The sequence below is a fragment of the Nicotiana tomentosiformis genome, chromosome 8 (genome assembly GCF_000390325.3).
Source record: "Nicotiana tomentosiformis chromosome 8, ASM39032v3, whole genome shotgun sequence".
In the NCBI taxonomy this organism is placed as follows: domain Eukaryota; kingdom Viridiplantae; phylum Streptophyta; class Magnoliopsida; order Solanales; family Solanaceae; genus Nicotiana; species Nicotiana tomentosiformis.
This window is the reverse complement of record NC_090819.1, coordinates 97639769-97664550: the sequence shown is the minus strand read 5'-3', so window position 1 is coordinate 97664550 and position 24782 is coordinate 97639769. Positions and strand designations below refer to the sequence as shown.

The 24782-nt window shown below is 39.2% G+C and overlaps 1 non-coding gene across 1 annotated transcript; it reads right to left on the bottom strand.

The window, feature by feature from the left end:
• Positions 1-23904: 23904 nt before the first annotated feature.
• LOC138898295 (U2 spliceosomal RNA) lies at positions 23905-24100 on the bottom strand. Its single transcript, XR_011410759.1, has one exon. It is a non-coding gene; the product is annotated as a U2 spliceosomal RNA (small nuclear RNA).
• Between the last annotated feature and the right edge of the window lie 682 nt (positions 24101-24782).

Here is a 24782-nt window from a genome sequence, read left to right as displayed (position 1 = left end):
AAATGTGCGACCTCCAGTCGCACCGGTCAGGAACACTCCTCTAGTCGTGCCTGGCGCACCGACATACACAATCCCGCCTCCACCTCCTGTGACGAGGCCAATCAACGAGCCACCATCTCATGCTTATGATGGCCAATACTACTCTTCAAATATGGCTTTCGGGGGTCTTAGCTCCATGTAATCAGACTCCTCAGTACGAGTCACTAGTGGAAAAAGAAAAGCTTGCCAAGACGGTTGAGCCAGATGAGATGGCCAGGAAAATAAAAAGTCTTGAACAGAACATAAAGAACATACAGGGACTAGGGGGTCACAAAAGTGTTTCGTTCAGTGATTTATGCATGTTCCCTCACATCCATTTGCCACCAGGGTTCAAGACCCCAAAATTCGAGAAGTATGATGGACACGGCGACCCTATCGCCCATTTGAAAAGGTATTGCAACCAACTGAGGGGTGCAGGTGGAAAAGAAGAATTACTGATGGCTTATTTTAGGTAAAGTCTTGTGGGGGTAGCCTCCGAATGGTTCATTGATCAATATATCTCTCACTGGCATGTCTGGGACGACATGGTCCAAGCCTTCGTCAAACAATTTCAATACAACAAAGATATTGCGCCGGATCGCAATTCCCTATCCAACATGAAGAAAAAGCCGTCTGAAAGCTTTAGGGAGTATGCAATCAAGTGGAGGGAGCAAGCAGCTAGAGTTAAGCCACCCATGGATAACCACGAGTTGATCACTGTTTTTCTGGAGGCCCAAGAGCCTGATTACTTTCAGAACATGATGTACGCAATGGGTAGACCTTTTGCGGAAGCGATCAAAATAGGAGAAATAGTCGAAAATGGCCTCAAGACTGGCAGAATTGTAAGTCAAGCTGCTCTCAAAGCCACCACCCAAGCTATCCAAAATGGGTCGAGAAGTTTGGCAAATAGAAAGAAGAGAGATGAAGGGTCCATGATGACTTCGGGATCCAGGGAAGTTCAAAGAGGGGCATCGCACCCTTATGTACAAGTTCAACAGGGGCAATCCAGCTACCCTCAACATTACTATCCCTCGCCAATTCCTCATCACTCTGTGGGACCGCCACAATATACAGTGTTTAATGCTCAATCATATGCTCGTCCTCCCAATCAATAGGTACGAGCACCAGCTCCAAGATTCCCCTGAACTCAGCAGCAAAATTTTTGGGCACCCTACAATGCTCGTCCTAGGCAGGATTATGGTCGAGAGCAGAGGCCGGTGGAAACATTTACTCCATTGGTTGAATCATACTCTAGTATGTTCTAGAAGTTGAAGCAGATGGGCATGATTGAACCCATCGCTCCCCACTATATGCATCCCGATTCACACGGATTTCAAGCAAATGCTAGATGTGAATATCATTCAGGTGCTCCGGGGCATAGCACTGATGACTGTTGGACCCTGAAAAGAGCCATAGAAAGACTCATTGTTGAAAAATTGATTGTAGTCACGAATGGCGAGGACCCTCCTAATGTGACCAATAACCCGTTGCCAGTACACAATGATGTTCATTTTGTGGGAATGATTGGCCGAGATCATGAATACAAGCCGGTTGGTCGAGCAGAAATGACAATGGTAACGATTCAAGAGGGAACCAAACTGGAAGTAAGTCCAAGCCTAGATGCACCGTTGATTGTGAAAGGCGCCTAGAGTTCAGAGAGGGCAACTTTATTTGTTCTAAAAATCTTGAGGTTGGAAGTTCTCTCCAATGTTCCAAACCCAAAGTTATACGTCCTTAGAGGTCACCCCATCACAAAGCAGAATCAGGGCGATACGACGGGTATAATAGAACCGATCATAATCAAGCCTGCCATACAACCCCGTGTAACAAATACGAAAACTATCCCTTGGAACTACAACAAAACTATAGTAACCTACAAAGGCAAGGAAATCATAGAAGAAGTGGGGGAAACTGGAGGTTTGACTCGATCAGGGAGGTGTTACTCTCATAGAGTTGAGGAAGGCTAAGCAAATCAGAGAAGGCCAAATGCCAATAAAGAAACCGGTCACTGAAGAAGAGGCGGAGGAGTTTTTGAAAAAGAGGAAAGTTCAGGATTACTCAATCATTGACCAGCTGAGAAAGACTCCTGCCCAAATCTCTCTGTTATCTCTGCTCATACACTCAGGAGAGCATGCCCGTGTACTAATCAAAATCCTGAACGAGGCACATGTCTCAGAGAATACCACCGTGAATCAGTTAGAGAAGATGGCCAATAGATTTTTTGAGGTGAACAAAATTTCCTTTACTGATGATGAACTTCCTGAGGAGGGATCCGGTCACAATAGGGCTTTACACTTGATTGTCAAATGTGAGGGGCATTATGTGAAGCTAGTCATGGTTGATGGAGGCTCGAGTGTAGATATATGCCCCCTCTCTACCTTGCAAAGTATGAAGATCAATACAGACAGGATCCGACCCAGCAATGTTCGCATCCGGGCTTTTGATGGCTCAGTGAGAGATACCATTGGGGAGATCAACCTCACCATGACGATTGGGCCTGTTGATTTTGAAATTGTCTTCCAAGTAGTGGACATGGAAACTTCTTATAACTTTCTTCTTGGAAGGCCATGGATCCCTATGGCCCGAGCTGTTCCATCCACCTTGCATCAGATGCTCAAATTCGTGCATGACAGGCAAGAAATTATTATTCACGGAGAAGATGAGTCATCTATTTATAAAGACCCATTAATCCCATGTATTGAGGCCAAGGAAGGATGTGAGTCTATTGTCTATCAGGCTTTCGAAGTGGTTGTTGTGGACCATGTTGAGGAAGGAAAGCCCATTCTGCATCCTCATCTCTCCGCCACATCTGTAATGGTGGCTGCACTTATGATGAGACAAGGTTATGAGCCAGGAAAAGGCTTGGGGACATCATTGCAAGGAATTTCAGAACCTATTTCTCCGTTCAGTAACAGGGGTACTTTTGGTTTAGGCTTCAGGCCAATACAAGCGGATGAAGACAAAGCCAAGCACCGCAAAAAGTACGGGTGGGTCTTGCAGCAACCTATCCCTTACATTTTCTGCACTTTCGTCAAGCCACGATTCAAACATGGTCAAAATTCCTCGGCGCATGCAAACATTGATGGAATTTGCCATGGCCTCAGCCAGATGTTTTCTGAAGTGAATATGATCCATGCTGGTGAAGGCCCTAGTCGTGCCGATATGCAACTAATTAGCCCAGACATTATGCTCAATAACTGGGAAGCAACTCCTCTCCCCACAAGGAAGGAATCTTGATAGTTGACTTTTGCAGCTTCTTTCTTTTGTACTTTGGGTTACTTTCAGGGTTGTAATCCAAATATCTTAGTATGATTGTTTTATTTTAACGTTAACCCTTCTATCCTTTCAAATTCAATGAAATGCAGTTCAGTTTCGTATTAAATTTTGTATCTTTTCCTTTTCCTAATTTCTGCCATTTTATTTCCATTTCAGTTTTGTTAATGCCGGCTTTAATAACATGACATGCATGCGGAATTCACGCCCAGATCTCAAAAAGCTATCTAATTTCGAAATAATGCATCAAGAGGTCGAATATGATGAAGATAAGATTTTTGATGAAATAAAAAGAGATTTGGAACAATTTGAAAACAAGCCTAGGCCCAACCTCAATGAAACTGAGCCAATTAATATCGGAGGTCATGAAGAAGTCAGAGAAACAAAGATAAGCATTCACACTGAACAAAAAACCAGAGATGCCTTGATTCAACTTTTATTTTAGTATAGAGATGTGTTTGCCTGGTCTTATGATGATATGCATGGTTTAAGCGCCGATTTAGTGGTTCATAAGCTTCCCACGTATCCTGATTTTCCACCAGCCCAACAGAAGCAGCGAAAATTTAAAACGGACATGAGTGATAAAATCAAAGAGGAAAAAATGAAGCAATTGAGCGCCAATGTTGTTAGAGCCGTACGATACACCACCTGGGTGGCAAATGTTGTGCCCATGCCAAAGAAAGATGGAAAAACTAGAGTCTGTGTTGACTACAGAGACCTGAACAAAGCAAGTCCGAAGGATAATTTTCCTTTGCCAAACATCCATATTCTTGTAGATAATTGTGCAAAGCATGAGATACAGTCGTTCGTGGATTGCTATGCTGGGTACCACCAGATTCTAATGGATGAGGGTGATGCAGAAAAGACCGCTTTCACCAATCCGTGGGGTACCTATTGTTACAGGGTCATGCCATTCGGTTTAAAGAATGCAGGGGCAACTTACATGAGGGCCATGACCACCATTTTTCACGACATGATGCACAAAGAGATTGAAGTATATGTCAATGATGTCATCATAAAATCAAAGACACAGGCTGATCACGTGAATGATTTGAAAAGTTCTTCGAACGGCTACGAAGGTATTACCTTAAGCTTAATCCAGCCAAATGTGCGTTTGGGGTTCTATCTGGGAAACTCATCGCTTTTATAGTCAGTCGGAGAGGCATCGAATTGGATCCATCTAAGATAAAGTCCATTCGAGATCTGCCACCCGCGAAGAACAAAAAGGAGGTTATGAGTTTGCTCGGAAGGTTGAACTACATCAGTAGGTTCATTGCTCAGCTCACAACCACATGCGAGCCCATCTTTAAGATGCTGAAAAAGGATGCTGCAATCAAGTGGACGGACAATTGCCAAAATGCTTTTGACAGGATCAAAGATTATCTATCAAAACCCCCTGTATTGGTCCCACCTGAACCTGGTAGGCCTTTGTTTTTATATCTATCGGTGATGGATAATTCCTTTGGATGCGTTCTGGGGCAACATGATACGACAGGCAAAAAGGAACAAGCAATATATTATTTGAGCAAGAAGTTTACCAATTATGAGGTTAAGTACACCCTTTTAGAAAGGATATGTTGTGCCTTGACTTGGGTCGCTCAGAAGTTGAGACATTATGTTTTGGCCTATACTACTTACCTCATATCCTGAATGGATCCTCTGAAGTATATCTTCCAAAAGCCAATGCCCACCGGCAGGCTCGCAAAATGGCAAATCCTGCTCACAGAGTTCGACATCGTCTATGTCACTCGCACAGCGATGAAAGCACAGGCTTTGGCTGATCATTTGGCAGAGAATCCAGTTGATGATGAGTACAAGCCACTTACCACATACTTCCCAGACGAAGAGGTCAACTCAATAGAGGAAGTAGTTCCAGACGAAAACCCTCTATGGAAAATGTATTTTGATGGGGCTGTCAATATCAAAGGAGTTGGGATCGGGGCAATCCTCATCTCACCTATTGGACAGTATTACCCTGCAACAGCCCGACTTTGGTTCTTTTGTACCAATAATACGGCAGAATACGAAGCCTGTATCATGGGTTTGAAAATGGCCCTCGATCTGGATGTGCATGAACTATTGGTTATGGGAGATTCTGACTTGCTTATCCGGCAAGCCCAAGGCGAATGGGCGACTCGAGAAATCAAGCTTATTCTATACAGACAATGTGTACAAGAATTGAGCAAAAGATTCAAATCCATCGAGTTCAAGTATATTCCCAGGTTTCACAACGAGCTAGCCGATGTTTTGGCTACTTTAGCCTCAGTGCTCCCTTATCCGAGAAATACCCATATCGATCCACTAGAAATCCAAGTTCGGAATCAACACGGTTACTGCAATACAATTGAGACAGAACCAGATGGTGAACCATGGTATCATGACATAAAACGATTCCTGAAAACGAGAGAATACCCAGAGCATGCCAAGGGAGATCAAAAAAGAACTATAAGGCGTCTTGCCAGCGGTTCCTTCCTGAATGGGGAAATTTTGTACAAAAGGACCCCAGATTAGAACGTGTTGAGATGCGTAGATGCCACAGAAGCTGAGCGGATCATGAGTGAAGTGCATTCGGGGGTATGCGGACCTCACATGAATGGATATGTTTTGGCGAAGAAGATTCTGCGGGCAGGGTATTATTGGCTTACAATGGAGCGAGATTGCTTCAGTTTTGTTCGCAAGTGTCACCAATGCCAGATTCATGGTGACCTAATTCACTCGCCACCTTCGGAGTTGCATCCCATGTCCTCTCCTTGGCCTTTCATTGCTTGGGGAATGGATGTTATTGGGCCAATTGAGCCAAAGGCTTCAAATGGGCATAGATTCATTTTGGTTGCAATTGATTACTTCACCAAGTGGGTGGAGGCCGTCACTTTCAAAGCAGTCACCAAGAAAGCAGTGGTAGACTTTGTTCATTCCAACATCATCTGCCGCTTTGGTATCCCAAATACCATTATCACTGACAATGCAGCCAATCTCAATAGTCATTTGATGAAGGAGGTATGCGAGCAATTTAAAATTATGCATCGCCATTCTACCCCTTACCGGCCAAAAGCCAATGGAGCCGTTGAAGCGGCGAACAAGAACATCAAGAAGATTCTTAGGAAAATGATCCAAGATTCGAGACAATGGCATGAAAAGTTGCCTTTTGCTCTTTTAGGATACTGCACGACTGCTCGCACATCTGTTGGTGCAACTCCTTATCTGTTGGTATATGGAACGGAAGCTGTAATACCGACTGAATTCGAAATTCCCTCTCTTCGGATCATTGTGGAGTCGGAGATTGAAGATACAGAATGGGTAAAGACCCGATTAGAACAACTAATGCTGATTGATGAAAAACGGCTAGCAGCAGTGTGCTTTGGCCAGTTATATCAGCAAAGAATGGCACGCGCTTACAACAAGAAAGTGCGTCCAAGGCATTTCGAGGTAGGCCAACTCGTTCTGAAATGCGTTCTTCCACACCAAGTAGAAGCTAAAGGAAAGTTCGCCCCAAACTGGAAAGGACCCTACATCATCAAGAAAGTGTTACCAAAAGGGGCCTTGCACTTGGTAGATGAAGAAGGACGGGTACTAGACATGACTATTAATGCAGATGCAGTCAAAAGATATTATGTCTGATATATACCCACTGTGAAACTTCCACGCATGATTTTCTTAGATCGAGATGACGAAGGCTACCATTGCTCGCTATTCCAAGCAAGTGTCACCCTTTTGTTACCCCTTTTAAGCTGTATTTTTCTTCCTTGTTTTCCATTTTCTGGAACCTGTGTACTCAAAAAAAAAAAACTCAAACAATAAATTTTTTGAGTCATTGAACTACGTCCGACCTAATTCCGAAAGGATACGTAGGCAGTCTTACCCTGGGATCGGTCCCATCGCAAAAAAAATCCATATTCCCAATATTCCAAAACTGGGGTAGAAGTTTGTTTTTATCTTACGGTTTTCCCGTAGAAATAGTTCCAAAAGTTGTAATTCAGTTCAAGGTTCTTTTTGACTTTTCCTGTTAAGAATTTCTGACCGATCTTTGAGAATACTTGAAGTCCTCATGCCAGGGGCATTGGCCACCTTCCGCATGAAAAAAAAGAAAAAAAAAAGAAAAAATGAGAGAGTCTTATCGGTGAAAACCCGTATGAGCACTATAAGGCGACAGTGAGCAGAGAAATGCAAGAGTCTTATTGGTGAAAACCAGATGGGCACCATAAGGCAACAGTGATTAGAGAAATGAGAGAGGTCAGTTAGCGAAAACCCGAAGGGCGCTACTAGCCGAATGAGGGTCTTCGATGCTCCGGCATGAGCACAACTAAGACAGTTTCAAGATGAATATTTGCGATGTATTTTGAGAATTAGACAGCTCAGACAGATCAGGCGTCCAGCCCAAAATGCATGTCATGATTCATTAAAGTCGGCACATATCTCCAGATAAGTCTCCTTATTTCTCTCCCCGAAAGGGACACCTTTTATTTAGACACAATTCCTTTTTCACTTCCAATTGCTCTTCTATTCTTTTCCATAATTTTTCTTAGATTCCCTTTCGGTCTAATCTTGCATCAAAAGCAAAGCAAAAATGGCTGCAAAACGATCTACAGTTTTCCCGTAATACCGAGCACAATTTGGAGCATATACGGCATTGACGAAGGCAGGAATCCATCTGTGATCTCTTTTGATAAGGCGGACAAAGTGTCTCAAAGGAACTAAAAAGGTCGCCTAAGAAAGACTTGCTTCATGGGAAAAGTTGATAAGCACTACAGACACAAATTGGTTCTGAGTGCAACACAACTAAGTTTGATTTTAAAAAAAAATTGCTTTGCCTTAGATACAAGGGTTAACGGTACCGTGGACATCCGGGTATGAAACAGCCAGGGGAGACGTCAGAAAGACAAAGTCTCCAGAAAACGATACAAAGTATCCGAGCATCTCGGTACCACTCTGATAGAATCAGTTCTTCGACAACGGGGTGTCCGTGAACTCAAACTCCTCAGTGCATCAAGGCCACAAACCGACCACCACTTTAAAAACTCACAAATTTTCTTTGTTTGAAGCAGGAACAAAGCAGAGCAGAATGGCGATTCTCAAAGGACGAATGTCACCAAATGTAAGCTTCTTAAAATCTTCAGCATGCATCACTACTGTCCATACCTCTCATTTTCGTAGCTTAACCCATGTAGAACCTTTTCGCCTAGGGGGATCCAGCTCATAGTTCCGGATAGAAGTACTTTTCGCTCAGGTTATTTTACGTAGCTTAACCCAGGTAGATCTTTTCGCCTTGGGGGATCCAGCTCAAAGTTTTGGGTAGAATTACTCTTCGCCCATGCTGTTTTCGTAGCTTAACCCGGGTAGAAACTTTTCGCCTAGGGGTATCCAGCTAATATTTCCGAGTAGAAGTACTCTTCACCTAGGCTATTTTACATAGCTTAACCCAGGTAGAACATTTTTACCTAGGGGGATCCAACTCATAGTTCCGGGTAGAAGTACTCTTCGCTCAGGTTGTTTTACGTAGCTTAACCCAGGTAGAACCTTTTTCGCCTAGGGGATCCAGCTCATAGTTCCGAGTAGAAGTACTCTTCGCTCATGTTGTTTTACGTAGTTTAACCCGGGTAGAAACTTTTCGCCTAGGGGGATACAACTCATATTCCGAGTAGAAGTACTCTTCGCCCAGGTTTGCTTTTCGTAGTTTAACCCAGGTAGACCCTTTTCACCCCAGGGATTCAGCATTTTTTCAGTAATACAGGGTGCCAACCCCTGGTTATATTTCCTTTTCAGTAATACAGGGCGCCAACCCCTGGTTATATTTTCCTTTTCAGTAATATAGGGCGCCAACCCCTGGTTACATTTCCTTTTAAGTAATGCAGGGCGCCAACCCCTGGTTACATTTTTTTTCAGTAATACAGGGCACCAACCCCTGGTTACATTTCCTTTTCAGTAATACAGGGTGTCAACCTCTGTTTACATTTTCTTCTCAGTAATACAGGGTACACCAATCCCCTTATTATATTTCCTTACCAGCATAGGGTACACCAATCCCTGATCTCCTTACCAGTATAGGGTACACCAATCCCTAGCTGTGTTCTCCAATATAGGGTACACCACTCCCTAGTTAATTTAATTTTAAATGCAGGATACACCACTCCCTAGTATTATTGCCAATATAGGGTATCCCATTCTCTGACCACATTTTCCCAACATAAGGTACACAAATCTTTAGTTGAGACATTCTTTTGGGACCAAAAAAAAAAAATCATCATGACTTTTTTAGGGTACACCATTACTTTTTTTTTATTTTTCTTTCAATAAAGAAGTAGTTTAGAATTTTGTTACAATAACTCTCAAAATTTTTCTTGTGAAAACTGGGGCAGAAAAATTTCGTTCGTTTGCTTGTTGTGATGTCTGAGTAGGTTTTACCTCGAGGCACAAGGTTCGAGATGAACAAAAGAAGAAGCAAAATAAAGAAAAAAAAGTGAATCCAAATGCAGAAGCAGATGGAAATGATATGGACTGCTCAAAATATGACTGAAGTTACGAGCTTCACATTTCCCGTTTTGCTCAGAAGAAGTCGTAGAAGAATGAACTAGCACCTACAACTAGCAAGCATCAAGGTTGAGATCAGAGACTGCATGAACAACCAGTCAAGACTCAAGATCAAGGTTCACAAGACTTATAAATAGGAATCTTGTAACTTATAGCTGATAGGTTTGTTTAGTTCCTTTAGATTTTGATGTAATAACAGGGCCACGGACCGGAGCCTCGACGGAACCTAGCTCGACTTTCGAACTCATCACTCCATCATTTCTTCTTGAACTACATGCGACCTGATTCCCTTATAACCCGGGATATGTAGGTTGTCCAAAATCAGGACTCGGTTGCACCTCTTTCTTTTATTTTCTTCCTCTTTTGAATAACGATATGGTCAAAACTTAGTCACACTGCTCACATTATCTTTACCTGAAAACTTTTAATATTTCCAAGAAAAGAGGGGCATGCTGTGAGCACCTAATTTATTTTCTTCCTCTTTTGAATAATGATATGGTCAAAACTTAGTCACACTGCTCACATTATCTTTACCTGAAAACTTTTAATGTTTCCAAGAAAAGAGGGGCATGCTGTGAGCACCTAATTTTTTACCGTGCTTGAATATTTCCGGCTCCCATCTTCCCACGCGTGTTCCCACTCTTTGTATCCCAAACTTTGTCCCCACTCCACTTTCTCTTGTCCCCCATGCTTGCCCTCATGCTTGTCCCCCCACACTTTGTCCCCTCTCTACTTTCCCTTGTCCCCCATGCTTGTCCCCCACTCACAACCCCTAACTCTTTTCTTCTTCATCAAAAACGGACCAAAGGAGCCCCTGAAGGGGAGGAGAGCTCAATCCTTTTCTTCCTCTAAGAACAAGGATAAAAGATTCCAGCTTCAAAAACAGTCCAAAAAATCAGCCAAAATCCAGTCCCAAACCACCACAAAGCACCACCCAAAACAACCCCAAACCCAACTGAAACTGACCGTGATACAACCAAAAAAAAAATACAGCAGTGTTCATTTCCAAAATCGAGTTGCGTCGCACCACATGAACCATCCAAAATTGTTCGTTTCCACCACTGTCAAAGCCCAGATGATGTTCGAGTTTAGAGAGGTTCGTTCAAGGTGAGTTTTTCCCGGTCATTTGAGCCTCGGTCGAGGTGTTTGTATGCGGTCCTGTTCATTTTTGAGTTTCAAGTTGTTAGACAAGCAAGGTTCGAATTAAGTTTAAAGGTCTGTTCTTTATCATCTCTCTTTAGAAATGTTTTGGGACCTAAACGTGTTTTTTGTGATTAGATTATTCAATGAACAGATTCGAGACTTGATTTGGTCAGATTATGATTTGCATGTTACTTTATGATATTGCCATTTATCTGAGTTAAATTAAAAGCCTTGTGTGGGTTCATTTTGAGTTTATTTTGCAAATATTACTTTTAGTTTGATATATAACAAAATAAGGAAAAATGAGTAATTTAGTTACAATAAGAGAAAGAAAAACGGCACTGCCCATAAATTTGATAATAGAACTGGCCCCAAATTTTAATTAAAGATTAATAATGAGTGGGCATACTTGTAGTTTGAATGAATTAACTGGTATGTGCCATAGTAGAGTCGGCTATTTTAGGCCCAATTCTTTGTAGTAATAGTTGGCCCACTTCCGTTATATACCAAAGCTTGTCCATTTCCTCTATGACAAAAGTAACTGACACATATTAATTACAAAAGGCTCAATCACAATTCTTCCACAGTAATCCCATCGTCCATGATCTTGACTTTACATCAAATTCCAATTTGGAAGAAGAATCATAAACGCATATTAGTTGCTTTAGGGGGTATTAATAAATTATCGTGACTATGAGTACGGTTCCCGTGGCATAGTCATGATACGTAAATCCAAATTCAAGTGCGTATTTCACGCGACTTGACCACAACTTGAAATAATTAAAATAAACACGTTGTGAATCGCGGGTGCATTTCACGTGGCGCGGGTTGCAATGTGTACAAAAACGACAAGTGTATGACATCGTAGCTTGTTCAAAAATAACTCCATAAATACTAAAAAGCGATTGAGTTAAATAATTAAAAGCGGTTTAAAAGGTTAAAAGTACACAATAGGTTTAAAACATGTAATAAATAAGATAATTAGGCCAATTATTAATAGTTGAGCGACCGTGCTAGAACCACGGGACTCGGGGAATGCCTTACACCTTCTCCCCGGTCAACAGAATTTCTTACCCTGACTTTGTTTTGCAGACCAATAATAAAAGAGTCAAATCTTCCTTTGACTAGGGATTCAAACAAAAGGTGACTTGGAACATCCAAAATATCAATTCCAAGTGGCGACTCTGTAAATAAAATAATCCATATTTAAGTTTGTCACTTTAATTGGAGAAACTCTTTAACCCACCATCCATAACACATATTTATCTTTTCGAGGGTAGAAAAGGGGTGTGACATCCTCAATAGGGGGATCCTCTACCGGATCCGCTGGTGGTATAGCTGGGGCAACTCTTGGACGTCCTCGTCCCCTACCTCGGGTTGGAGCCATTCCCCGTCCTTTGCCTCGGCCTTTGGCAACAGGGGGAGCAGCTCCTCCCGGGCCTGGAACATCCGTCGTGCGTGTTCTCACCATCTGTGAGAGAATAAGAGAAAGACACTTAGTACAACATCAATTGCACGATAGGAGATGAAGAAAGAGTAGTTTCCTAATACCCTATAGCCTCTCAAAGATAAGTACGGACATCTCAGCACCGATCCGCAAGACTCTATTAGGTATGCTCATAACTTGTGAGACCTATGTGAACCTAGAGCTCTGATACCATATTGTCACGACCCAATTTCTCCTATGGGCCGTGATGGCGCCCAACGTTATCTCTAGGCAAGCCGACAATAAACTAACTCTGTGATCCATTCTTTTAAAGATTTAAAATAGTTGATTTTTTAGTTTTGTGCATAGTTAAGAAGTAAGCATTTAATAAAAATGAGTTGTCAAGATTTTTAAAGCAGTGAGATAAATAAGACAACCCAAAAATTATCACATGTTTGCTAGCTTAAACAACTAAGACTTGGTGTCACAAGAGTACGAGCAACTAGTAGAATATACAAAAGAGTTCTACACTACTGTATGAAATGGAGTAGACAGAAAATACAAGCAAAAGAAAAGACTTCGGCTACTGCGGAACGGCTAGGAAGACAGATCACCGTGTAGTCTCGTAGAAGCGATCAAGTGTGCGCACAGGACTGATATCCAGATGCATCTGTCTCAGGCCCTGCACATTAAGTGCAGAAGTATAGCATGAGTATATAAACAATATGTACCCAGTAAGTATCCAGTCTAACCTTGAAGAAGTAGTAACGAGGGGTCGACTTTGACACTTACTAGGGGCTAACAATAAAATGTCAAGACAATAACCAAGCATGGATTTCAGAAATATAACAATAAAATGTCAAGACAATAACCATGCATGGATTTCAGAAATATATATATATATAACAGGAATAGTAAACAATCCTTTCGCTAATAGTATGTCCCAAGTTCAATTTTCATCATTTAACAATTTATATCTCAAGTCAACAAAACAATATCAATTATAATTGATTCCAAAGATTTATCATGCGCAATTTATGTCGAGGTCGTACGGCCCGATCCAACATAAGAATATTTAAACTGTGCACTGTCGAGGGTCGAACGACACGAACCATAAATGTATCTATCTGCTACTGAGGCGTTCGGCCCGCTCCACGAAAAGAGAAAATACTTTATAACAGCCAATTCAAGATTTATTTAGGAGGCATTTATTTTAATAAACACCAATTATCAATAACAGTTGAGTGGCCCGTTCAAGAATTAAAGTAAGTGAAATTTAGCCTCCTACCATTCCCCTGCCAAGTTCCAACATGATTTAAGCAATTAAGTTAGCAAGTAGGTGCAAACATCGTAAATATAGCATGGTATGGCTCCTAGACTACCCGGACAATAGCAAAATCAGTAACTATGTACGGACTCTCGTCACCTCGTACGTACGTAGTCCCCACAAATAGGAGCACATATTAATCAATTCACTTATGGGGTTAATTCTCTCTTACAAGATTAGAAAAGAGACTTACGTCGTCTCAAGCCTACTTTCCGGTCCAAGATTGTGCTCAAACATTCAATCCGGTGCCAAACGACTCGAAACTAGTCAAATATTATATAAAATGATCAATACATGTTCAAAAGTTCTTATTTTAACTATTAAAGTGATTATCCCAACCCCAAATGTAGGATTCCTAAAATTTATCCCCGGGCCCACATACTCGAATTCCGAAAATTTTAAAAAAAGTTGTTACTCATAACCTCATGAATTCAAATATATGATTTTCACTAAATTCCATAATAAATTTCGTGGTTAAATCTCATTTTTATCAAAAACCTAGGTTTTCACCTAAACCCATAATTTTCACTAATTTACATGTTATAATCTACCCATAAATAATGTATTTAACTCACGTTGTGTAGAATTTACTTATCTCAAAGATCTAGGTGAAATCCCCTCTCTAAGAGCTCCAAGAATCGCCCAAACAAAAGAAATAAGTGATCTAAAATCTGTCATTAAATGAGGATTCTGCCTCCAGCGATTATCGCACTTGCGGGTGCCTTGACCGTATTTGCGGTGCGTGGTCCACTTCTGCGGAGGTCTTCAAGCCCAGCGATGGCCGCTTCTGCGGACGGGATCCCTCTTCTGCGGCAAGCGTGTCGCTTCTGCGGTTGGGTCCGCTTCTGCGCCCTTCCTCATCGCACCTGCACGTTCGCGGGTGCGCACGAAAATTCGCATTTGCGGTCCATGGCCAAACACTTCAGAACCGCGTTTGCGGTGCAACCCTCGCACGTGCGGGCTCGCACCTGCGGCCAAAAGCTCGTAGGTGCGGGCACACCAGAACTGGTGTACCAGCAGCCCCTTTTGAGTCTTGACTCAGTCCGCGCATCGTCCGAATGGCATCCATGGTCCCCGAGGCCCCGTCCAAACATACCAACAAGTCTATAACCATAATACGGACTTGTTCGAGCTCTCGAAATGCATAAAACAACAACAAAACCAAGAATCACACTACAAAACCAAATCGAATCAAAATATGAACTTCAAGTTCTTCAATTTACTCCCAACGCGCCGGAACTTACTTAAACTACTCAGAATGACACCAAAATTTGCGTGCAAGTCTTAAATCACTATGCAGAACTATTCCCGGTTTCGGAATTCTATTTGGACCTCGATAACATAAAAACCTACTCCAAACTAAATTTAAAGAACTTAAAAACCTTCAAAGAACTAACTTTCACTATTAGGCGTCGAAACGCTCCCGGGTCATCCAAACCCGATCCGAACATACTCCCAAATCCGAAATCATCATACGAACCTATTGGAAATTCTGAGGTCGTTTACTCAAAATATTGTCCGGAGTCAAGCTTAGCTTTTTTAGCCAACCTCAAGGAACCAAGTATTCCGATTTCAACCCGAACCCTTCCAAATCCCGAACTAACCATCCCCGCAAGTCATAAAACGGTAAAAGCACGTATGAGGAGTCTTAATTAAGGGAACAAAGTTCTAGAAAGAAAAACAACTGGTCGGGTCGTTATAGTATATAAATTTAAACTTTATTATTTTAAGGAAAAATCTTGCAAGTTTATAATTTTGAATTTTAAACTTGCAAATTACACAAGAGTTCTTTCATGAATTAAAAAAAAAATTCAAAGTATAATTCATGAATAAAAAATTTCAAGTGTTTCTAAAAAGTTAGTCATTTCCTCGATATTAATTTAAGGAAGATTCATTGGAATTGGATTTATCTTGATCATTGCTTCTGTCGCTTGGTCAGATCTAATTGTCATACCTCTTCAATTTCTTCGTCCTCTAAATGCTCTTTTTCTTTGCCTCGATTTCTTCACTTTACTTTAGTTCAATCTCTAAAATAGATTAGATTCCAAACACTCTCCAGTCAATGAATATCTAATGTCTCCGAGTTGCTGTCTTTAGGGGTATTTGTCCACTCACCAGCCAATGAATATCTAATGTCTCCGAGTTGCTGTCTTTAGGGGTATTTGTCCTTCGGAACGGTACGTTATTTAGATATTTCAGTTCGATATTTTTGGTATTCGTTTTTGTAAAATATTATATCAATATTGTACCTAATTAAATTCGGTATAGTATATATTTTTTTTTCGATTTCGGTTTATTCAGTTTGAATACTAACTAGTGCATAGAAACATAGACGGTAATATTCTTAATTAAAGTACTCAAAAGTATAAAACTAAAAATATTTGTTAACAAAATTTTTGTCAAAAACTAGCAAATACCAACCTAGAGAGAGAAATAGAGAATAAAGGAAAGTAAAATTTTAGATTTCTTATATTTAAGTTATAATTAATAAAATATGTATTGTGTAATATAATATATATTTTGGTACAGTATCGATATTTCGATAATTCATTTTAAAACACCAATACTATATCTAATACTAATTTTTTTTTAAACTTAAACCAAATACCATATCGAGTACCAAAATATCGAATACGGAATACCAAAATTTTTGATTTCGGTACGTAATTCGGTATTCACCAAATTATGCGCAGCTTTAGCTGTCTTCCTTGGTTAAAAGTGCTTTCTGGCGCCATGCTTGAAAATAAGTATTTAAGCTTCTTTTTTTTCCGCCAAGTATTAAAGCTTGTTAAAGTTGGTATTCGTTGGGTATATTCCAAATATAAAGGTATGCTTCACCGACTGATCTTTTAGAAGAAGTAAAAGAACCAGACGTCGGAATATTTGGACTAGCATTATTTAGTAGCTAGTAAAATTGCCCTATCAAAGGCCTCATTGCATTTTTGACTATGCAATAAAGAAAATAAAAAATGTGAAACAATGTTAAGCTAATTAGTATGTGTTTTGCGGGCCAAATATATATAAAAAACACAAGTTGGAACCTATAAACTATCCAATGGTTGGACTTTGTTCTTGTAATACCAGTTCTCTGTGTCAAAAGCATAAAAACAAACAAACAAGAAAAGGAAAAAGAAAATCTACTCTACATCACAATCGAACCACACACAAGTCTCACGGAGTGTCGGAGATCACCCGTGCATATGGATTAACTCTCAATCTTCAAAAACTAATAAACAAAGAAAAAAGAAGCATAACCATTCTTATATCATGTCAAGATTACTTAATGCAGAAATGATAAATTTTCCATTAGAGAAGATAGAAGGGAGAGGAAGCATTAGAAGTTTCTGAAATATTATTGTGTCCAAAAAAGTAAAAAATTGAGCACTTCTATATAAAATTATTATAAATATGAAGAACATGTTGATGGAAGCTTCCCAAAGAATTTATAAGGCAAATTATATTATCCTATTAGTGACAAATTCTTATTTCATGATCTGTTATGTGCTTCACGTTTATGCTCCGGGATAATTTTGCCTGCAAAATATAAAATCATAATTCACACTTCATACACGACAATGTCTTTCATGCAATTCTTTCTGAAAAGTGTATAAACAGAAGGAAATAGATATTCTCACCAGTCACGACCAATTGTGAAAGTTACTGATGGTAGACTAGGAACTCGTGTTTTAGCTACATTTTACACTCTAATTACTATACTTTTATTGTATTTGAGCCTAACTATTAGTACTGTGTACTTATTATGTGTGTGTTATGTTGTATAGGATGTGATTTCGAGTGAAGATGCAAGTTTGAAGCTAAAATGGATAATTTGGAGCTTTGAAGTCTGAGTAGAAGCCCAAGATATTAAGTCGGGATCACGTTCGGGGCTGGAGGACCAAGTATGGATGTCAAAAAGTGAGAAAAAAAGATTACTCTAAGAATAATGCACTACCGTGCCGTGCCGCGCCATTCGCCGAGGGGCGCGGGTGGCTAGTGTAAAATTCCTGCATAGTAATAAAATAGGTCTCTGAACTTTTCCACTAATGCGGCGCATGGTGCGCTGTCTGGAGCGCCGCGACAGTGTATTTTCTCGCCAAATTTTCCCACTTCGGCTTGGAAAGGATAGTTTCGTCCGAGCCCCTACATGGTATAAATATATCAAAATAAGAATTTTAGAGGACTTTGACCTTGGAAGTTTTTGGAGAGCATTGGAGGCTACAAGACACAAGATTTCATCATCTTTCCATCAATTCAATACGGGAATTTGGATTGTAATGTTAGATTGATGTTTTCTTACTCTTTAATTATATTTGTGATGACTAGCTCCATGATTGTGGAGTAGTTTCCCTTAGGGTTTGACGGATATGGTGTTTTGATTGCTATTTGAGGATTTTAACTCTAGTTCTTTATTTGTTTATGGAGTTTTGAATTATTTGCAACTTTATTCACCGGTTTATATAATCGAAAGAGGAATATTGTGGTCATTATCATGCATTATTTTATTTGGTTTATTTCAGTGATTCTCTTAAGTAATCGAAAGAGCTTGTTGAATTGTTGATTAAATCAAGTTAAGAGAGTATTCGAGAGCCTTTTTTCCGGAATACTAATCCATAAACGCATGCTTACATATTTTCACGGTACTTATATTAATTCACCTCGTAAAGTTAAGATTTAATCGAGAAAGGAGTCTTGACTACACGTTTGAACTAATCATCGAGTAAATTCGTGAGAATCATTAGAACATTAGAGTGAATTGAACTAGAATTGGGTCCCAAATAGCTATCTTGCACCTATCATGTCACGACCCTTATTTCTCGTATTGATATTTCAGTGTTGCTCCACTCTTGTCTTCTAGTGATCAATAGTTAATTATTTTAGTTTATGTATCACCTCGAAAAATTTTGAAGTAGTTAAGCGCTATTAAGAAAGTTGATGTGTGCTAATTATATTATTTTGTGTGCAGACGAGGACTATTAATATGATGGATATCAATTGGATATGATAATAAGTGTACGAGGTATATTATAAGTGATGTGGGGTCTAAGGATAGCCCTAAGTCCAAGTCAAGTTGAAAGTTTTATGATAGATTAAAGTTTCAAATGAGTACGCATAAGACCAAACTTTCGACGAACATATCTATATATATATATATATATATATATATATATATATATATATATATATATATATATATATATATGTGTGTGTGTGTGTGTGTGTGTGTGTGTGTGTGTGTAGATATGCTCGTCGAAAGTTTGTATAAAAGGCATTATTTGATGGAAAACCTATCAAATTAAAGATCTTCGAGTCTGGTGTCTAACTCTTTAAACAGTTTGTCATTTGGACATTCTTACAAGAAGTTATGACCAAATTACCAAAGGCTGGCAGAGGAGTCTGCGGATGCGAAGCATCCGGGGCCGCGTCTGAAAGGAAGACTAGCAGTGAAGTGCTACCATAGCATCCTGGTCAGCATCTGAGCTTCAAAGAGGAGTGAACTGAGGATACGAAGCATCCGAGGCCGCATTCGAAACCCAGAAATCTGGGCCTATAAATACAAGGTCGGGGGAGGAGAGTATTTTGAGTATTTGGGGATTAGGATTCTTGAGGTGAAGGGGCGATTTTGAGCTGAAATCAAGTCCAATCAACTAAGGTAAGTGTTAATGATGTTTTAGGTAGATTCTTACTCAATATACATGATTTCTAACATCATTCTTGCATCCAAATGCTAGATTTCATCATCAAATCATCAAGAACACTAAAATCACCAAAGTTATAATTTTTCAAGATTGAGCTAGTAGAGGTAATTTCAATGCTTCAAACTCGTTTATTATGAGTAGTTAGAAGCATTTGAAGCATTTGTTACAAGTTTTAATGGTTAAAAGATTGGATTATAAAACTCTAGTTCATGCCATAAATAGCACTTTTGAGAAAATAAAAGAGAAGATGAATGGTAATCTTGGCGATAAAATTTATGATACAATGAACCTATGGACTTATTTGTTAGCAAAAGATGGAAATGATCAACTAAGTAATCACCCGAATTGTATATTTTGCAAGTGTTGATTATGGAAGGCGATGAATAGTAACTTGGTGGCAATGGAGAATTGATGCAATATCATTAATGACTTTGAATGTGTATTAAAACATAAGAATAGAGTTGAATAGTCTAGCATGTAAAACTATTTGGCGAATTGAGTTGTTGGAGGCTTGTAGCCATCTTATGAGCCATATATGGATATTGATCAATATCTTAGGTCATATTTTGATGTAATTAGTATATCTAATTGTAGCTAACAACTTGTTGGTGATGTTGAGCATTTTAATCAACATTGGAATGATGGAGGATAATTGAAAGCTTGTGAATGTTAATAAAGCGAAAGCGGGGTAAGTTGATTAAAATTTACTCTACTTGAGGGACTTTCTCTAAAAGCATGTTTTGAGTTAATACTTAAGTTATTTGCAAATATGCTTTCGTGCTTGTGGGGACAAATAAATACGGATGTCTCCATGTACTAGAATATTATGTTGCATATGTAGTGTCATGCCGTTTTATAAAATTTTATTTTAAATCTTGTTGGCAAAATGACATTCAAGGTAAATATTATAAGTTTTTATCAAAACTTACGTATTGACAAGAGTATACATATTTGAGTACTAACGATAAGTTTTCATGGAATGTATTTCTCTTGGAAACTGACGAACAGAATAGCACATGTGGTATCTTTTAAAGATTGATGTTAGATTGTTAAAGACTTTAGCATGTAAAAGGTTGTTTATTTAATTTTTGTTCAAACAATTTAAATTTTCTATAAACTATTTGTATGGTTGAACTTGTAATTGGATGGGTTGTCGGATTTTATAACTTTTGTCGGGTTCCGAGACATGGGCTCCACGAGCGATTTTTGAGTTAATTTCGGATTTTTATTGGAAATTAATATTTTCTTATGGAATTAATTACAATAATTGGTATTGACTGAATCGGGTTAATTGTGGCTAGATTCGAGCCGTTTAGAAGTTGATACGTGCAGAATGGGATTTCTGAAGCATTGCTTAGCTTGCTCGACATTGGATTCGTCTTGTTCGAGGTAAGTAACTCTTCTAATCTTGGAGTTAAGGGTATGAACCCTGAATATACGTATTATGCGAATTGTTTGGAGGTGACGAACATGCAAGGTGACGGGCGTGTGGGCGTGCACATAGAAATTGTGACGTAATTGTTTTGTGGAATTTTATAGTCAAATAATCTTGGCATTTTCCATGCAGTTTTATGTGTTAAAGAAATTGAGCTGAGAATCATAATAAAAATCATGTTGAGGCTATGTGCCAGTATTATTGGGACCCACAAAGGTCATATTGCTGTGAATTATTTGGTTTAAATTGAAAATTTATACTCAGTTACATTCATTTCATTACATATCATATCTCAGTCTCTGCTGTTATTTATTGATACATCATATCATCATTTTCGGGCTATTTTCATGACATTGTGAGCCCATGAGAGAGATACTGGAGAGACTGATGACTGAGTGAGGCTGAGTGGTTACTTATAGGATCGGGGTGCACGCCACAGCAGGCCATATTGGCTTTATATACTTATTTATTATGGGATCGGGTTGCACGCCGTAGCAGGCCAGATTGGCTTATTAGAGCATGTGAGTTGTCTGTGCGGATACAAATATTGATACTATAGCACGTGAGTTGTCCGTGCAGCACGTGAGTTGTCTGTGCAGATTATAGCGCTTGGGCTGAAGGAGCCCCTCCGGAATCTCTACACACCCTCAGTGAGCGCAGGTACCCACTGAGTGCGAGTGCCGAGTGCCGAGTCCTGAGTGTGAGTGCCAAACAAACAGGGTCAGGTACCTCCCAGAACTGGAAGACACGTTAACCATCTTTGTTTACGAATAAAGGAGGTGTAAACACAGAAGAGTCAAGGGTAGCAGAAGCCGCCAGAATTAGTGAAAGCAAACTACGGCAGTAAGATTAAGAGGGCAAGGATTCTGAACGAAAAATGAAGAAGAAGGAATGGAGATCCAATATTTAAATTGCGAAGAATAAGGCAAAGGATTATATATCCTTATTTATAAGAATTCAGGCATCAATATCGAGAAAGCAAACCGTCATTACACAGCTCAGGAATTGAAACGGTAGAGGCACGGGAAACGACGTGAGGTATCGAGAAAACGCGTAATGATGACGCATGATGATATGACGTCACTCTGAATCGACATGACCCTAGGTTGCGGCTCACGGAAGGCCACAATGCCACCTCATCTAAAACACTACTACTCGACCTGCTCGCCCAAATTTCTCAACCATAACTAACAGAGTCCGCTCATCGAGGTCGTCCAGGGTCGACCTCAATAAGCGGAGGGACTAACTGTATAGGTCATAGTTTGCCCCAAGGGAATCTAGCATGAAGTGGTGTTACAAAAAATGATGTGGCCGAGGTTGACTAGTAAACAATGGAGCTCGTGGCCAGGCAATCGATAATGGTCGAGGTCAAGTATCGAGAACAGTACTAACGGCTAGTTTTTGTAACAAGATATTTAAGAGAATATTCCATTGAATATTCTTTGTACTTGTCCTTTTAGGGTTTACTGAGACATGTCCCATATAAATAGAAAAAGAGATAAGGGGAGTGAGGGGTAATTCTCATTTGATCAGAACACTTTTTGAAAAGACGACTCTCTTTGAAAAGGGCACTACCTTTTTATAAAGATTCTCGTTCATATTATTCATCACGTTTCCATCAGATCCAAGGATTGTTCATACAAATCTTGGATCTATCTATCATTTACCGTTGTCAGGCAGAATATTCTCTTTGTCCACTTATTATCGGGTGAATCATTCTTCTTATTTACATAAATGCCATTTATTAACATTTATTGCTAGTATGTCTCATTTGATATTCTAGTTGTAAGGAAATTGCATATTTATTGTCATTAATCATATGCAAACTTTGTCTCTCACATCGTGGATCCTTGTGCTTAATATCTAAAGTTATTATCCTTAACTAAGTTTAACCCTTCATTATTAAATTTAACAGTTTAACCTGAGATTATATTTCTCGATCAAATAGCTAACACAGTCCTTGGATTGATAAAGTGGCAAATAATAATATGGGTGATTCTTCTAATAAGATGCTTATATACATGATGAACAACTTGAAATTTTACTACTAGAAATCTGGTAAAAATCGACCAAAAGAACCGATCAAAGTTGGTCGGTAATGGCCAATAACCGACCAAAACGCGACCATTTATGTGTGGACGGTATTTTAGGGGTCGGAAAGGAATACCGACCAAAGTTGGTCGAAAATTATCGACCAACTTTGGTCGGTCAATTAAATTCAAAAAAAAAAATATTGCAAAAAAAAACCGACCATTGACTTTGATCTAAATTTTTTATTCGTGTCGAAATATGTAGTGCTTTATGCCCGGCACTGCAAAATAGTAAGAGATTTATTTCTTAGATTTTCATATAGCCAAAGCGCTCCGTTGACAAATTCTATATCTCAAGATATGCGGTAGTGAATCTTTAGGGGTAAGCATTTACAGGGATGACAAAAATGAAGACTCTATGCACCTCTCGAACTCATAATCTGGAAATATATTTATTTCTTCTTTCATTACTTGGCCTTCTTTTCCCTGAATTATTTATATCAAATAAAATTCATTAACTGTATCTCTTTATTTAATTAGTAACGTACAATTGTACTCATTATTCTTTTAGACACAAACAACATTTAAAAACGATATTTAGCCAAGGAATTTCTTACTATTCGTTCTTCCTTCTTGTAATCTATGTTTTGAATATAAAGTTAGAGAACTGAAACTGAAAATATTTAATAGGAGTAGTGATACATATGTAATGCTAATATTAAATGGTGGAAAATTCATTCCCCCTTTATATATTTTTCTTAATTATTGTTCCTGTTCCTCTTCCTCTTCTTCTCACTCCATTACGTATGAATTCAATGTGTAGTATTCATTTGGAATGTAAAACGTTTCCAATACTTTTTTTCGTAAAAATAAATGCAAAATTATATGTAAATAGGATACTTGTTTCGGTTGAAGCTACATTCACTAGTGTTGGCTTAAAAGAATTCATCACTTTTTCTTACTATCATTAAATGTTGTTGAGATTACAGCCCGTTGTCCCTAATTTTAAAGACAATATTGCACTAGAATTGGTAGGGTGTGCCAGGCCAAGGCAATAGTGCAACGCCAAGGCGACGCGTGAAAGCCCCGATAGCAAGCTACCATGGTAGACTCTCCCCTTTAAAAAATTGAGTTAATATCGTGTGAGTCGATGACTCACATATCATATATTAAACTGATAAGAACAGATACTACACTTGATCTTAGCCAAAAGGCCGAGAAAGGTATGCTTTTCTTCTTCTCGAGTCCCTTAATTTATACCTGATGCTTCTGCTTCTTCTTTTCTCACCCTCGATGTGGGAATAAAATAGCAAGACCAGATAAAGTTCCTTTCATAAAAAACTGAAAGCCTTTTCTTATAGTTACGGCCAAATCTTTGCTTTGCTCGTAGAATATGCTTCCTTAGAAAACAGCTTATTGAGTTCTTTTAACTGGTCATGTAAGTCTTTTATGTTTAATTAATATATAATCCCTGTGCCATTGGAAGAATGCTATGTTTAGTTTACCCAATTTGCTCCAACGTTGAAACTCTTACAAATTACAAATAAACTCAAACTACACTGGCTAATAGCATTTAAAAAGACTTTTTTGGGGCAAAACCTCAAACAGAAGAACATTAAATGCATAGGTTACAGTTCTTACGGCTGCAATATTTAAAACAAGTATCTGTCTGAGCACAAACAGTCTTACCTGCCTAATAATTTCGTTTTTCATTTTTATTGTTTTTGCAGTGAATTTCTGATTAACCGTGCTTTTATAAGTCATTCAATAGTATGCATATCTCTACTCAGACTATATGACCAGTGACAGGTTAACATAAAAAACATTAGTGCATCCATAACCTTCAAATCGTAGCTTGGAGGTGCAGGAAGGTGTGGAAAAAGGATGGCGTTGTTAAGCCTTTGTAGTT